Source organism: Sceloporus occidentalis, unplaced genomic scaffold, assembly GCF_023333645.1.
Source record: "Sceloporus occidentalis isolate IW3139 unplaced genomic scaffold, rSceOcc1.0.p SCAF_5, whole genome shotgun sequence".
NCBI classification, from domain to species: Eukaryota; Metazoa; Chordata; class Lepidosauria; order Squamata; family Phrynosomatidae; genus Sceloporus; species Sceloporus occidentalis.
Genome location: NW_028316985.1, coordinates 162765078 through 162780854, shown reverse-complemented (window position 1 = coordinate 162780854; position 15777 = coordinate 162765078). Strand labels below are relative to the sequence as shown.

Here is a 15777-nt window from a genome sequence, read left to right as displayed (position 1 = left end):
TATCGTGACAGTTCATGGGCTATTAGAGCAGAACGACGCTCAGGACGTCCACTGTCTGCAGAATCTTGCATGGTTCTGATATTCCAGCACGCAAGCGTTAGTCTATTTGCACCTTTGGAAGTTTGTGTGTGCCTTTGTTTCTTTGTCTTTGTTTGACCACATTAGAAGATGCCCGTTGGCTGTGGCTAGGCAACCGGGTATATGGGGATGAGCTTTCGTTAGGCCACCTTTTCTAGGCCCCTCTCCATATGGAGCAAGCAGTACTCTCCTTAAAAAAGGCTGCGTGGTCATTCAGGATGCTGCCGAACAAGACTGTCATCCCCCGGGTCAGTCTCAAGCGACCAAAGTCCTGAACCGCCCGCATGCAGGGTTGGGTCTGCGGCTTCCAGTGCATCTTTACACCTGCCGTTTCATCATCATCACCATAATAATAATAATAATAATAATAATAATTTTTTTTTAATTTGTATACCGCTTTTCCTCCAGATCCCTTGCCTATCGCTACAGGGCTTTTTTGGAAGTTGGATGTATCCTTCGAGCCTGTGCAATGGGTTTTTCTGGTGGAGCTCAGCATGCACAGAACTGGCCTCACCCTTTAAACCAGAGGTTTGTCTGCTGAGGCCTTGACAAGCATGGACAATGGCAGCAAGGTCCTCGGGTCGTAGGTTTGATTAGAGTTTCCTTCTCTTAGATGGTTGACCTTACAGGGTTAGACGAGCACCATCTGCCCGGGTTTGGGATTAGAGTTTTCCTTCTCCTAGGATGGTTGCCATAAGGCTAGAGAGCCCATCCTGCCCTTTGGTGCTCTTGGTCAGACCCTTCGGTTGTGACCTGTCTGGCATGGGAGGCCCTACCGGTGGCTATTATACCACCGCCAGCATAGCTCACAATTTCACTAGGGTATGCAAGCCTTTCCCCCATGACAAGGGGGTGTCAATAGAGAGGTTTCCAATGTAGGGAACTGTGAAAGCATAACATGTAATATAGGAAAATGCATGCCTGTGTGTAATACCTGTAGTGATTAACATTTGCATGGTTTGAGGCATTTATCTTGTAAGAGTAAAGGTACTAAAATATTAGGAACGTTTTAAGATAGAAACTGTTACTCAGAGTTTGTTTTCTAATCTATCTGTTCTCTATATCCTAATACATGTTTTCTACCAAACTTAATTTATGATAGATGCTCATATTCCGAGTTGTCCGCAATATCACAAGGTGTGCACAATACTATTTGTTTATGTTTATTTCAAGGGCTCAACCTAATGTAACCTATTTGGATTTCACATTTACTACATGGTGGTAGAATTCAAAGATATAGCCATGTTAGTCTGGAAAATTGGTATGCAAAGGGATCTTGCAGCACCTTTGAGACTAGCTCAAGGATAGAGGTTGGTAGCATGAGGTTTCGTAGACTTGACCCTACTTCCTCAGGTGCATTTGGAGAAGCGGAAAGCTCATGGACAGACCTGTATAGCAGTTTATGTGAGAATGTCCTTAGGAACAAAACTTCTTGGATGTGGCGAAGAGGTGATAAATTCATTTTTAATAATCGTTGATGGTCCTTGGGTGGACAATGAGGGAATTTTGCCCAAAGCAATGGTGCAGATAATCATATGAATGAGTGTTGGAATGTTGTGTGGAAGCCAAAAAGAAGATATGATGAACTGACTAATAGAGACCTCATAAGGCTGGGGGGGGGGGGGGGTTTAGCTAGTGTTACAATGTGGGTAGTGTGGCAGGAAACCATTATCTTTGTTCCACCCTGCTGATGGACTGCATTACATTGATATACTCCAATTCAGCTGTTTCTCTTTCCAGTCTTCCTTTGTAGTCTTTTTGTCCAAGGACCGCTGTTCTGAGGTCCAAGATGGAATGCCCAGGAAGACTGAAGTGTTCTTCAACTGGTTTTGTATATTCCTATTCCTAATGTCTGATTTATGTCCATTTATCCTCTGGTGTAGGGACCAGCCTGTTGCCCTATGTAGAATGCTAAAGGGCATTGCTGACGTAGTATGGCATAAATCACATTGAAGGATGAGCAAGTGAAAGTTCCTCTAATATTATAGCTGATGTCATTAGGTCCTGTCACAACATTTCCTTAATAGATGTGTGGGCAGATTTGGCATTTTGGTTTGTGGTCTGGTTTTTACCAGTTTCCACATCTGTGTTGTATATTTTTCTGTATGTAAGTAACTATTTGAGGTTTGAAGTCTGTCTGCAGGTGAGTAAAGTTCTGTCACCAAGAGGCATTGGGCTTCCACATATAGTTCCTAGACTCAACTTGTCTTCAACCAAGATGAAGAACAAGGAATCTCAGGCCTTTGCACACAGTGCCTACGTAGAATAAATTGTGCATGGCTATAAGACTTGTAGTTTGGATCAAACCTACAAATAGCCATAGCCAAATACTAGGCTGTGGTGAGGTCATTGTTATCAGCTGAGCAAATCTGGCAGTTCTGTTAATTAGAAGACTGTGTTTTCTTACACTGAGTATTGTTGATGTTCCATAAATGAGTTCCATTGGTATGTTGTGTCCACTTAATTAGTAAAATGTTACACGGTTAATGAAGTCTTGCAAGTATAGTTTTAAAAATACTAGGTTGAGCATCTTTTGCTTCTTAGTTGCATCACAGTCTCCTAGTCAGTAAATAAGGCCACCCTGATTTTTAAATTTTTCAAATTACCCCCTCCTTGCAACCTTACCAACCCAGAATATAGAAAGTCTTTTTCTGTATACCTCTGCTGTCCTAGTAGTATGCTTCAGTACATGTTTATTTTGAGTTGAAAACATGGATTTAACATATAGCTCTTGCCTACATTGTTCTTGTTTCAGTTTCTTTGTAGACATAGGCTTTGCTTGTCCTCTGGAGGTGGCACAACTGCAAAATTAATCTCTTCCACGCAGAGCCCATTTTTTAAAAAGTGGAATCTCACAAGTATGCTGCTCCATGAGATTAGGGAAAGAAGGAACTGAATACCCTTCTAAATGGTTAGTTGGTGTGACTGAAGGTTTGGTGGGGGTTTTTAAAGTCCTTTTTGGTGATTCTTCAGGTGGAACAAAGGTTTGTGCACAGCACACAATTAGATTTCACATGCAGTAGCTCCTCATCCAGCTAGGAATGTGCCCAGGAGTCTACATTCTCATACATAGTGCCCAAAATTAGATTAGGATAAATGTATGCTTTTGTACTGTGGTGTAGACTCATGTGTTGTGCATTGTATATAGGATAGAGAGTTAATTAAATTCATTTCTAACAGTTCCTGTTCTTCATTTTTATACTTAAATAACAACCTGCAGTCACACACTACAAATTTGTATTGTTTTCCTCTGGTTGTTTGATTGTATCATCTGTATGAATGTCAAACAAGGCAAATAGAGTCTAGAAACTATATGCAAATCCAAAATCTGCATTTGTGTATTGTTTTTCATATAGCCATCTTTAAGTATAGCTGTCTTAATGAAATAGTGTCAGCTCAGAAGTTTTAAAACCCAGCAGAACTGTGCACTTAAAGGGGCTGTGGCTTTGAATATCTCACTGTCAAATGTCAATTTCTGATTCTGCAATACACATGTATGTGCCAAACACTCTGAATCTCTGTTTTTAATAGATTTCCATATCTTTCAATGCACTTCCTTTCCTTTTTGATGTAATTCCATTAGGAAAATAGGGTGTAGGGACATAAGTGTGTACCTCTGCTTTATGTCACTCCAAAATATGATTATGCATTTGGAAGAACGTGCATTTCTGTGTGAACCTTTAGGTTGCCTGTCAACTTATGGTGACCCCATAAATGGCTTTGTGAGCCAATGGTCTGTCTTTCCATGGCATGGAGAGAGGAAGGCACTCAGAAGCTTTGCTTTCAGTTTTACTTAAATGCAGTTTAGCAGTAAATCTCATATCTCAACTAAACTGTGGTTAGGGGCATCACTAGGAGTTGCACGTGATTCAGACCACACCAGGTGACACCTTGGGGACTGGTGAATCCTGGTTAGGACCTCTACCTGCTGCAGCAGGGCATGGTGCTGCTCTCTTCCTGCAGCCCCTTCCATGTCTGGCGGGGCTGCTGGCCAGCTGGGAAAGGGAAGGGGCAGTGCTGCTATGGACCTTCCTGCTGTTGTTGCATCTGGATAGCAGCAGCAGATCACTGTAGCTACCAGTACCCTCCCCTTATTTGTTGCTGTGGGCTTAGGGTTGCCATAATTCTCTACTATAAACCGGGACAAAATGTGGGACAAAATTTAGACCAGGATATAGGACAATTGTAGGATAAAATTTAGCCCAAAATGTAGGACATTTAAGAAAAATGGAGGACCTTAAATGTCCTACATTTGGGGCTAAATTTTATCCTACAATTGTCCTATATTTTGGTTTAAGTTTTGTCCTACAATTTGTCCCGGTTTATAGTTGAGAATTATGGCAACCCTAGCTGTGGTTCTTTCAGCTGAGGAAACCAAGGCAGTGGAGAAGTAGGTGTGGGCTCATGCCGCTACTGGCTTCTCCACTACTGTGGCTGTCTCCACCAAGGGAGCCAAAGCAGTGGAGAAGCCCAAGTAAGAAGCTCCATCCTCCCTTCCATGCCTTCCCACTGCCTCATTTACCTGGCTTCCCCCCTCCGGCATCCCTTTCCAGGTCTGTGTAGGTAGCTGCTGAGGAAGGTAGGTCAGTGAGGCAGCAGAAGGGAGGAGCAAACTCCCACCCCCACCCCTGCTGCAGCTCTTTCCAGTCACCCACACCAGGTGAAAGCAACTCTAGTGATGCCACTGACAGGAGTTACACTGATTTCAGTGGGCTTAAGGGGGACGGCCTGGAAGGAGCAGCTTCTGGCCTCTCCAGTGCCAGGACCATGGTGACCACATGACATGCTCCTGAAGAGTGCCACCATCGTGGTCCCTAACAGGCTGCCAACAGCAGTGGATTTAATCCACTCACTTTTTGGGCTGGCTCTTGCCACCTTGGTGCCACCTCTGTGCATCTTCTGGCTGCTTTGGGGAGGGGGGTGTCACGTAAATGCCATGCCCACAAAGCATTTGGAAACTGCTTTATTTGGGCTGTCTGCTTCAGGCCTCTGTCACAGTTTAACTTGACAAATGAACTTGTTTCAGATAGGCCATAATTAAGAGTAACTGTTGCTTTATCACGGTTGGATGGTATCACAAGTTGTGGCTAATCAAAAAGGAAGGCAAAAGCTTTTGAATACTTCATGACTGTGCCATTGAGAGTGCATAATGCCTAGGCTAGCAGAAAGGGTCATTTTTACCTTACTGAACTATGTTTTAGATTAGCATGATGATGATGATGATGATGATGATGATGATGATGATAATAGGATTTATTTATATGCCGCCCAATCACTGGGAATCCGAGCAGCTTACAATAGAGGGGATAATGGACAGTTCCCTGCCCTCAGGCTTACAATCTAAAAAGACACAACACAAAAGGAGAAGGGAATGGTGGGGGGGAGGGGATCAGGTCCAGCATTCTTCTCTCCCTCTGAGGCATGGTCCAAGGCAGATGGACTGGAGGGAGGGCTCTTTTTCTTAATCAAGGCCTGTCCTTTCACTCTTTCCCAGGCCAGAAGATGACAGTTGGAAGGAGGGAGGGGAGGGCTCTTCCTCTTCAGGCCCGATGGCGTTGGGCCTGTCCGTTCACTCCCTCTAAGGCTAGAAGATGACAGTTGGAAGGAGGGAGGGGAGGGCTCTTCCTCTTCAGGCCCGATGGCGTTGAGCCTGTCCTTTCACTCCCTCTAAGGCCAGAAGATGACAGTTGGAAGGAGGGAGGGGAGGGATGATGTCCAGACTTCACCAGAGGGAGCTAGATGCATGTGTTACATTGTCATAAACCCAGTTTTTGAGTCTTTCTGATCCTATCTAGAGATGCCTTGGATTGTTAGCATGAAAAGCCATATACTAAATATGGATTCTTACTTTATATCTTACCATTTTTGGAAAGAAATTAGCAATTTTTCATTGAAATTGGCTGGAGAAGAATGGCTTGTTCAGGGACAACTTGACACTTAATTTTTTTCCAAGAATGGAAAGCAAATTTGTTTTTCCTTTTTTGGTCTACCATTATTGTGTATGCCTGAAAGAAGAGCTAAGGAAAGAGCATTAATGGGAAGGAAAGTTATTTTTCATCTCAATTATAGTTTCAAGGATTAAATGCAAAGGTTATGCTATGCAATATTATTAAACTTAAGCACCGAGAAGAGAACTTCAAAGTGAACACAATACTTTTAAAATTTAGTGAAATTTGTAACTCTCAAAGCTATGCATCTCAACAAAATTCTGAACAGCTATTTTTACATATCTGAATTCTGAATTCTAATGACATCATAAACAGCTCCAGCCCCAATCACACTCACCACAGACCCCTCTTAAGTACACATTAAGTACATTGTAGAGGACCATACTGAATATGATGTCAGCAAAAGGTATAACTTGTAGCTTAATTTTATGTATGGGATTCTGAGCAAAGGACATCTAATAACATATCAGATCAGAAGGAAAGGGGTATTTTCCTTTAGTTTAAGATTTCATTACCTTGTCATCTCTTGTATCATCTATTCTAAAACATAGGATGTTTTGATATTGTCAAGAGAACAAATACAACAAAACTAAAATTGTAATACTCCTAAATTTTAAAATGGATCTTGGTTTTTTGTCTCCCCTTCTTAGAAACAGTGTGTATTCACTGGTAACATCCTGCCTCTAGAGTAACATCCTTTTAGATATAACAACTGTTATATAACAGCTCTTAATGCACAAATATGCCAACATTCTATGTCACTTGACAACCTCTCATAGCAATAATAATACATACAAATGACACATCCTGAAAATAGTTCAGTCACTTTTTCTGAGAGGAACATGTGACTGATTACACCTCTTCTCTTTGCTGGCTGTTGACTCACTTGTTTCTCTGAGGTGAATGAAAGTACATATTACTCAGCACACATTCTTGAGAACACATTCTCTTTTAATGACTACAATTAAAGTCGCTCTTTCCTTTTTTACAATTCGATACTGTTGGAATCCTGGTCATGGTAGCCAAGAAATTATAAACTAATATTTGTGTCTGTTTTAAAGTGGAATCTTGAAGCTACAGGGGGCTTTGAAATAGCAAATATGTTTTTGACGTGAACTGGTGTCTATTCATGTATGGGTTAGAAAGCATGTATCATAATTGTTCATGTCCTTAGTGGTTTTTTTTACAAACTAACTGTAATTATGAGAGTTAATTTCTTATATACTACAACATTGCTAGTTGTAAAAGTGAAGGGGGGGATCTTGTGTATAGATATGAAGTTGTTTTAGGTTATAGGTGCAGTAATTACAATTAGAACAGCCTCCTCTCAACTATTGTCTGTATAAGGCATACCTTCCTTTTTCAAAAACAGTGCAAGCTCATTGGAATACTGTGATCATAATTAGAGTTATAGTGACAGATTTTATGGTGATAGAAATATTTCTTGAATTTATTTAAATAAAACATACTTAAATCATATACCACACCATTACATCTTTCCAAGTCCTTACTACTTGTAGGCCTTAGAACTTCTGAAAACTGATTCCAGAAGTTTCCCCAGCTCACCAAGTCAGGTTTTTTGGATGCATGGAGGACTGCACTGGGAATGGCAGTTATCCCTGCTTCCACTGTATCTATTTGGGCTATCTACCATATACACTAGACTATAATTCGAGAAATTTATGCCCAAATATTGACTCTATAATCTGTGGTTCGCTTATATACGGGTAAATACAGTAATACAGCTTAGATAGGTCCTGAAAGAAGCGCCACCCCATGTGCCTCAGCAGTGATTTCTGAAAGAGCTGCCGACAGGGAGTGTGTGCGTATGAAAGCAATGATTCCTTTCCCGATCTGATGTTAAAGACTTCTCTTTCCACCCCACTCCACATTTAAATCCACTTCTTTCCCTTCCCCATCTATGTTAAAACCTCCTTTCCCCACTGCACCCCACATTTAAATCCACTTCTCTTTCTCCATCCAACATTAAAGCCTTCTCTTCCAGCACCAGAGAAGTGGTATTAGGTGATTGGAAGAGATACGGAGAAGGAGGGAAGGAAGTGGTGTTCTCCTGTTTACATCCTTTGTTATAGCCCCCTATGTTTTACTTTTGACTTATCCACAGGCCATATCAAAATCCGTGATGTTGACCCTAAAAACCTTCCCCGTGACGTCAACTTGTATATGGTAAGTGTTGTTTGACAAACAATGTTCAGCACTGGATTCGTCCCAGTGAAATTGCAAACATGTCAACAATCATTCCATGGCACTACCTTTCCATGGTGGTGGAACTGACTGCTCCTGTGAGGCAAGAGGCTATGTTGATGGTAGCAGTGCTGCTAATATGGTCTACCATGTACGGCAGGCTTTTCCTGAGAAGAGAGATGAATGTGTCAGACAGCTACTGGGCAGCAGCAGTAATGGGGTGGTGGTGACACTGGTGGAGAATCTGTCAGAGAGAATAGCAGTGGCACTAAAACAAACACTTGTTGATTTTACACAGAAGGTAAACCCCCTTTGAATGTCTTTTACCATGAAAGCCCTATGATGAGACAATCCAGAATGAAAGGAGACAGTGTCATAAGATGAGATTCCCAGGATGGAAGGTATTCAGTAAGCTGAGTACAGCAGAAGACAGCTACGAGTAGCTCTGTGGTTAAAGTTGCAAGTGGACTCAAGATGAAGGGACGGACATTCAGATGTTGATGTGCTCAGAGGTGAAAGGAAAGTCTGAAGCTGCACAACACATACTGTAGGAATATGGAATTTGAGGAACATGAATCTATGAAAGCTAGTAAAACAATACATGGAATGTATAAACATTGCAGTATTTGGAGTGACCAAGCTAAAGTAGACAGGAATGGCACACTTTAAGTCAGATAATGCACAGCGTTTTACTCAGGAAGTGAATAAGAAGAAATGGGGTGGCATCTATAGTGAGGAGAAAGATAGGAGAGATATAGCGAAGAGAGATATAGTTAAAGAATACTGTAATATGAACAATACTTGAGAGACAATGTATCAATATAACCATACTCCATGTTAATGTGCCAATTATAGTGGCAGAAGGAAAAAAATGAGTGCCAAAATCTGGATTATAAATAATAATCCCTTATATAAAATGGCAAAAATCATAGTTTGATTTTTGGATTTTTAGAAATATTTTAAAGCCATAGATGACTGAATCAGTGTATATGAAAGCCTGATTGTATACATGGGCATCACTTGATGGCTAATATATAAATCAAATACATGGTATAACTGGAAGCAGAAGATAGAGAAGTTCCATTCACTTTGCAGAAAGAAGACCAGGACCAGATTCTGACACACACCATGAACTGCAAATATGAAAAATTAGAGTAAAGCTAAAGAAAACTGATTCAAATATCATGACAAAATACAAACTGAATAATATCCTTGTAGAATTTTAAAAAGTAAAAATAGATTTGCAGTGTTACGCCTAATTACCAGGAGCCAGATGACCTAAAGGCACCAGCTTCTGTCCAATCTTGGAAGCTAAGTAGGGCAACCATAGGTAGTATTTGGATGGGAGACAAACAGTGAATACCAGGAAACACAAAATCCCTTAAAGGGGACAGGGGATTCTGGGGTCTTCCCTATTGGAGTGCTCTAGAAGCATTATCTCATCACTTTCTACTTCCTTATATTACATCACTGTTATCAATTTAACTGCTGATAGAATAATGCAGAAGCACATTATCTTCAAGTAGGTTTTCATTGTCATTCTTTTTGTTATATTTGAACTTAGTTTAACCTGAACATATTGAGATGACTGATGCTGTAGGGGAAGAGTGCCAGGACAAGTGCAGCTTGAATTGCCAAGATTTAAGCAGTTAACAAGTGTTCTGTTTGTTTGTTTGTTTGTTTGTTTGTTTATTTATTTATTTATTTATTTATTTATTTGAAAAGCAGTTAACTTTACTGGTGCTTAGCATAAACCCTCCTGGAATTACCTGTCTGAAATTTGGTTGGGTTAATCTACTTTTTAGAATTTGTTGCCATCTCCATATTTTAAGTGTATTTCTTGGGGTGGGGGTTGGGTAGGGATAAAATTGTAGCCATTTTTGCTTTCACAGTGCAATAAGGACTGGTGATCCAGATTTCTGAATCTTAATTAAGGCTTGAATTCCAGATCAAATCAGGCTTAGATATGAATTACCAATTTGGATCCTGAACTCATACACAGCCCTAGTATTAACCTTGCTTTCCTCTCAAAATGGGAATAGCATGGCAATACCATAAAATTAAGAATTTTTATTTCACTCTTCACATAGCAATTGTCTGAAAATGCAACTTATATAAGTTCAATGTTTTATGGCTTTCAAACAATACAATATTGAAGATGGCAGCATTCTCTCTGTTCCTTTTCTGCTGACATTTGTTGGCCTCTAAGGGGTGGAGTAGCCATTCAGCTTTGTGAAGCAGCAAAAGTAAACAAGGAAATAGTGGTAATTTACCTTGCTATGGTGTACTTCCGCCTTTCTTCTCACCTGAGAAATAAATACACAGCAGAGCTTGTGAATTTTAGAAGCCTAGCTCTAATTAGTAATTAGAGTAGAATATACGCAGTAAGTAGAGTATACCCATTGAAGAAACATAATTTACACACTGACTTACCATTCAGCAACTGATTAAAGGGATGCTATCTGATTATCCAATGACTGAAAATTCATATGAACATTTTTAACCATTTGATTTTAACCCATCTTCCCCATTTGCCATGTAATTTACTCTCTCCCTTATTCCAGTGTACTAAATTAGGAGCTGGAACCTCATCACAACTTTCTTAATTTGTGTGTGTATATGTACATACACTTTGCTTAATAATAATAATAATGATAATGATAATTTATTTATATTCCGCCTTTTCTCAAGGAATCAAAACAGATTACAACAGTATAAAATAACAGAGCATACAGTTAAAATTATAATTAAGAAAGAAAAATCCCAAAACCTAACCCACCCCCCAATCATAAAAACATAACTCCAAACCACAAAATAGGATTAAACAGCGGATAATATAAAAACATGCCATTACAATGCTTTATTGTATGCTGTATTTATAAAGTTCTGGTATCAAGTCACTGTAGTTTTCACTTAAAATACACAGTGATCTATCCAATAACATTTTAAGTTTTAATGTTTATAAATGTTAGAGAATAGCAGGGTGCTTTGTTTGGGATAAGTTTGCTCTCTTTCTTGATTTGAGTATACTCTTTAATGTCTTGAAAGCTGTACTTAGAGATCAGTCATTTGTCCTCAGATAGCCTGTGGTCAAAGGAAACCAATGTGATTGTATTCCAGTTCTTTGTTCCTGAGTATCTTAAAAGAGATTGCCACCTTTGTACACTGAGCCAACTGGTATAAAGAATTTTGGAAAAATCATTTTGTACAGTACAACATGAGAGCATAAAAAATCGAATTCACGGTGAATTGATATGATATCAACAAAACTCAAGGTTGTGCTGCAGAGGTGTGAAGGATGTAAAATGTAGCATTAAATATCCAAACATGGAGATAAAATGGGGCCAGATAAAGGGCTGAACTTCATATGGTACTGTCTTCTATAGTTGCCCCTTGGAACTCACAGGGGATCCATTCCAACCCCCCCCCCCCCACGCAAGTTCCAAATCTCATGCATATTCAAGGCGCATAGGCTTGAATGGGGCGCGTGCATTCAGGGGGGTGCCCCATTAAGATTAATGGCAGTCGCCCCTCCGCAGATTTTCAAGGCCACAGATTTCAAGTCCGCAGACTTGGAGGGGTGACTGTACTTCAGTTGAGAGTTTAGTCATTTCAGTATTAGTCAGAATCACTGGTATTCTATTAATAATGCCTATATAATGGTATACTGTATTAGGGAAGTGGTGGCTTAGTTGTTAAGATGCCAACTCTGATTATTGCAAGGTCAGCAGATCAACAGCTCATGACCCAAACACTGCATGACAGAACGAGCTCCCCTCACTAATCCCAGCTTCTGCCAACTTTGCAGTATGAAAGCATGTAAATGTGCAAGTAGATGAATAGGTACCACTTCGGTGGGAAGGTAACAACGTTCTGTGCAGTCATGCTGGCCACGTGACCATGGAGTCGTCTTTGAAAACACTGGCTCCCTTGGCTTAGTAATGAAGATGAGAACCACCCCCTACACTCGGACACAAGTAGACAATCATGTCAAAGAGAAAAGCTTTACCTTTATATACTTTTAATGTAATATGACTGAGGTCCAAAATACGCTGCAGAAATAATCCAGTTTGAGACCGCTTAAACAGCCTTGGTTCAGTGCTCGGCAATTCTGGGAAGTGTAGTTTATTGTGGCCTCAGGGCTCTTTGACAGAGAAAGCTAAATGTCTCACAAAACTACAGCTCTCAGAATTCCCTAGCATTCCCTAGCATTGCATCCTTCTGAGGTCACTAAAATGAGTGTCCATCTTGTTTGGGGCAATTGGCTTACACGCTGTAAACCACTTAGCGAGTGTTTAAGTGTACTGATAAGTGGTATAGAAATATATTTGCTATCGCTATTTTGAGCCAGGGCTGTTTGTTTGTTTGTTTGTTTGTTTATGGTATTTATACCCCGCCCTTAAGCCCTAAAGGCTGTCATAGTGGCTTACAATTATTATTTTTAATTAGACGTTTAAAGCGGTCTCAAACTGGATTATTTCTGCTGTGTGTTTTGGGCCTGCATGGTTTATGCATAATATACAGTACTATGAATCTGAAGCTATTATTGTATAACATACCGGTAGTTAACACTTAACTAGGGCAGTTAATGAATTAGGTAATGGAAAACATCCAATGTGGTCAAGTATTGTACTTGATATTTAAACTGCATTTGAGAGTTTTCTAATAGGTTTCTTATATCTGACCTCATGAAGCAGTTTTCTTACCTCTTGATTTAAAAAATAGTTAACAGAATTGTTCTAATTTTAATAAAAGGCTGCTTACTTATCTCTGATACCCCCAGATTTGTAGTTTCCTTGCTGGAATGCCATAGGAAATTACAGTTCAAGTAGCAAGGCTTTGTTTTGCTTAAACCAGGTACGCTGAGGGAATGAAAGAAGAGGAGAATCATGGTGCTTGCACAATTCATTGTGAGTCCAATGAAACATGGCTTATTACATAGGAATAGTTATGTCTTGACCAGACTTGAACATTTATTTTAAGAAGTTAAAATAAAAAACCTTACCTTTCTCAGAAAATTAAAGTGCAGCCAACTTAGAATATTTTTTTCTTTTTTTTAAAAAAAAGTACCACTTGTTGTTTCTCATTGCATTGAAAGTAACTTGTGTCAAAGCAGAGTTGATTAAAATAGGGTGTACGGCATAAGCTTAGTGCGCTGAGCTAACTGTTGAAGGTCTGCCAGAATAAAATCCTCCTGCTTCCCTAATCCATTAGTACTTACTATGACACTCTTTGTCCGGAGACCAGGTTTTGTTCCCAGAATTACCAGAATCATCAGTAAGTGTCAGCTATGTTTTTACATGCACAGCTCAAAAACTGTAAGCCTTGATTTTCCTGCAGCTCTCTCATCAAGGTTAAGTGATTTTAAGTCATAATACTCAAACCCAGATTGTTGTTGTTGTTGTCTCCAAATCATTTTTGACTTATGGTGACATTATACTCTAATAATTAAGCAGTGGGAGAGGAATTGTGATGTGCTGATATTTAAGATATTTATTTATAAGGGAGACTTTAACAAATATATTACCTAGAAATCTGCCTAGAGAAGTGTTTTCCCAGTATTTTATCAGAACATGGAGAGTTGTTCTTTAAAAAGGAAATTGTTTAGATAAAGAACAATCCAATACCCCAGTTGTTCTTGTTAATTAAAATATTTATATCTGATGTATATTCAGAGAGCTCAGAGTGGTTACAAATAGCATTAAAACACGTAAAACGTGTTAAAGGCTTTGGTGAACAACCCAAGTTTTAACATGGTGCAGAGATGGCATCAATGTTGGTACAAGTCAGGCCTCCAGGGGGAAGGCATTCCACAGTTGGTGTGCCATGGCTGAGAATGTCCCCTCCCTTGTCTTGATACAGTACAGTACAACCCCTGTATCCATAGGTCCAATAACTGAAATAACTGAGGATTTACTTCAAGCATCTGGAGATCCTCCGGAGTGACTCTATGATCAACTTCAACTGGAAATACAGATTTCACCATTATCCGTGATTTTTGATGCCTGAGGTATGTCTGGGAAGGTATTTCCTGTAGATCTGACAGTCATACTATAATTGATCTCACTAGTGGGATTTGGGGGAGATTTTAATCCTCAGAAGATTTTAATCCTCAGACAAGCATATATGGTAAGAGGTGCTTCCTCAGGTATTGAAGTCCCAAGCTGTTTAGGGCTTTCAATTTCATCACATGCACCTTGAATTCAGATTGGAAATGTATTGGAAGCCAGTGTAATTCTTTCAAGACTGGCATTGCATCCTGTCTATATGATATTCCACTCAGCAGTTGAGGTGCTGCATTTTTCACTGTTCTTTTAAAAATAGTGATTGTCAGTTCAGTTAGTATAGTGGAGACAAGCATCTAGAACTATGTACAAATTACATATTATTTGTATTTAGTACACCATTTTCATATCATGATGTCCAGTTCTACTCTTGATACTTTATTTTTAATTTTATTTGGACTTATTATTAGTGTACTGACTACATTCTTGCACAAGAGATGCAGAGATATTCAAACAAAGGTGAGCCAGAGCAAATAATTTCGTGACTAGACATTTAGAGCATATTCTTTGACCACTTGCTTAGTCACATGTCACTTCTGGTGATCTTGACCCAACTACTCAGTGTGAGGCATACACATGATTTGGTTTCTGGTGGTCCTTATCAAGATCAAAAGGAGAATATGAAACCACAGTTGGCAAGCAGTTGGCAAGCAGATATGAGAGAGGAAGCAAATGTAAAACAAAACAAAAACCTTCATGATCCAGTTACTAAGGGGACAGCTGTTTGTCTGAAGGGAAACATAGGATTCCTGTACTTATTTTCTCCTTTGTAATGACGTTGGAGCTAGGGCATTTTAAGGAGAGAATGGATGTACTTAACCCATTGATTGTTTCCTGCAGATACCTCCCCATGCCATATTTAAGCATTTCCCTCCTTTTCCCCTTGCCAGTGAGAAGCCTAAATCTTCAAGAGTGTATTTGTAGTGGAGAATGATTGTGCCAAAAAAGTTAGTTTCTGCACAGACAGACACACACACCCCCTGACACACACACTGTAATTTTCCCCTCTGGTGCTTGCTCCTCTTTTTCCATTCTTGGCAGATGCAAATTAAAATTCAAGCTTGCCAAGATAACTTAGAGCTTGTGTTCTGTTTATTAACAACCTATGACCCTAAGCCTCTGTCCCATCAATCTGCCAGTGACTGAAGATTTTCCTCAGATTCTCCAGAATGCTCTTCCATGTGAAAAGCAATGCAGGCTTGACTTTGTTTGTGTCCTTTTGACAGCGACAGTAAATTTGTACAACGCTTACCTGGAGGTAGCTTGCTCCATCTTTTGTCTGGGCTTCTCCGGTGTCCAGAAGTTTCAGGATTTGGTGGAGTTAAAGTTGTAGTTGATGGGTTTTTTTTCTGATGTTGATACATCATTTTCTGGTGTTGATACATCATTATTCCAGATTTTTTTGTTCATGTTTGATTTTCCAGTGTTAACTGGAACTTTTTAAACCTATTGCAGGGAAGGGGAATTTTTCCTGTCCTGGG

General features: G+C 39.8%; 1 protein-coding gene across 8 annotated transcripts in view; it reads left to right on the top strand.

The window, feature by feature from the left end:
- LOC149313069 (phosphatidylcholine:ceramide cholinephosphotransferase 2) overlaps positions 1-15777 on the top strand; it is a 53852-nt gene that overhangs the window by 17128 nt on the left and 20947 nt on the right. For 2 of the 8 annotated variants that reach the window (XM_089526004.1, XM_089526000.1), the window contains exons 2-3: positions 8152-8213; positions 14119-14241. The exons of 3 other annotated variants lie outside the window; for them this stretch is intronic. The gene's annotated coding sequence lies outside the window, so the exon portion shown is untranslated. Of the gene's footprint in view, positions 1-6413; positions 6433-8151; positions 8214-14118; positions 14242-15777 lie in introns of those variants that run through there. 3 more of the 8 variants (XM_089526003.1, XM_089526002.1, XM_089526005.1) reach the window with 2 other exon arrangements.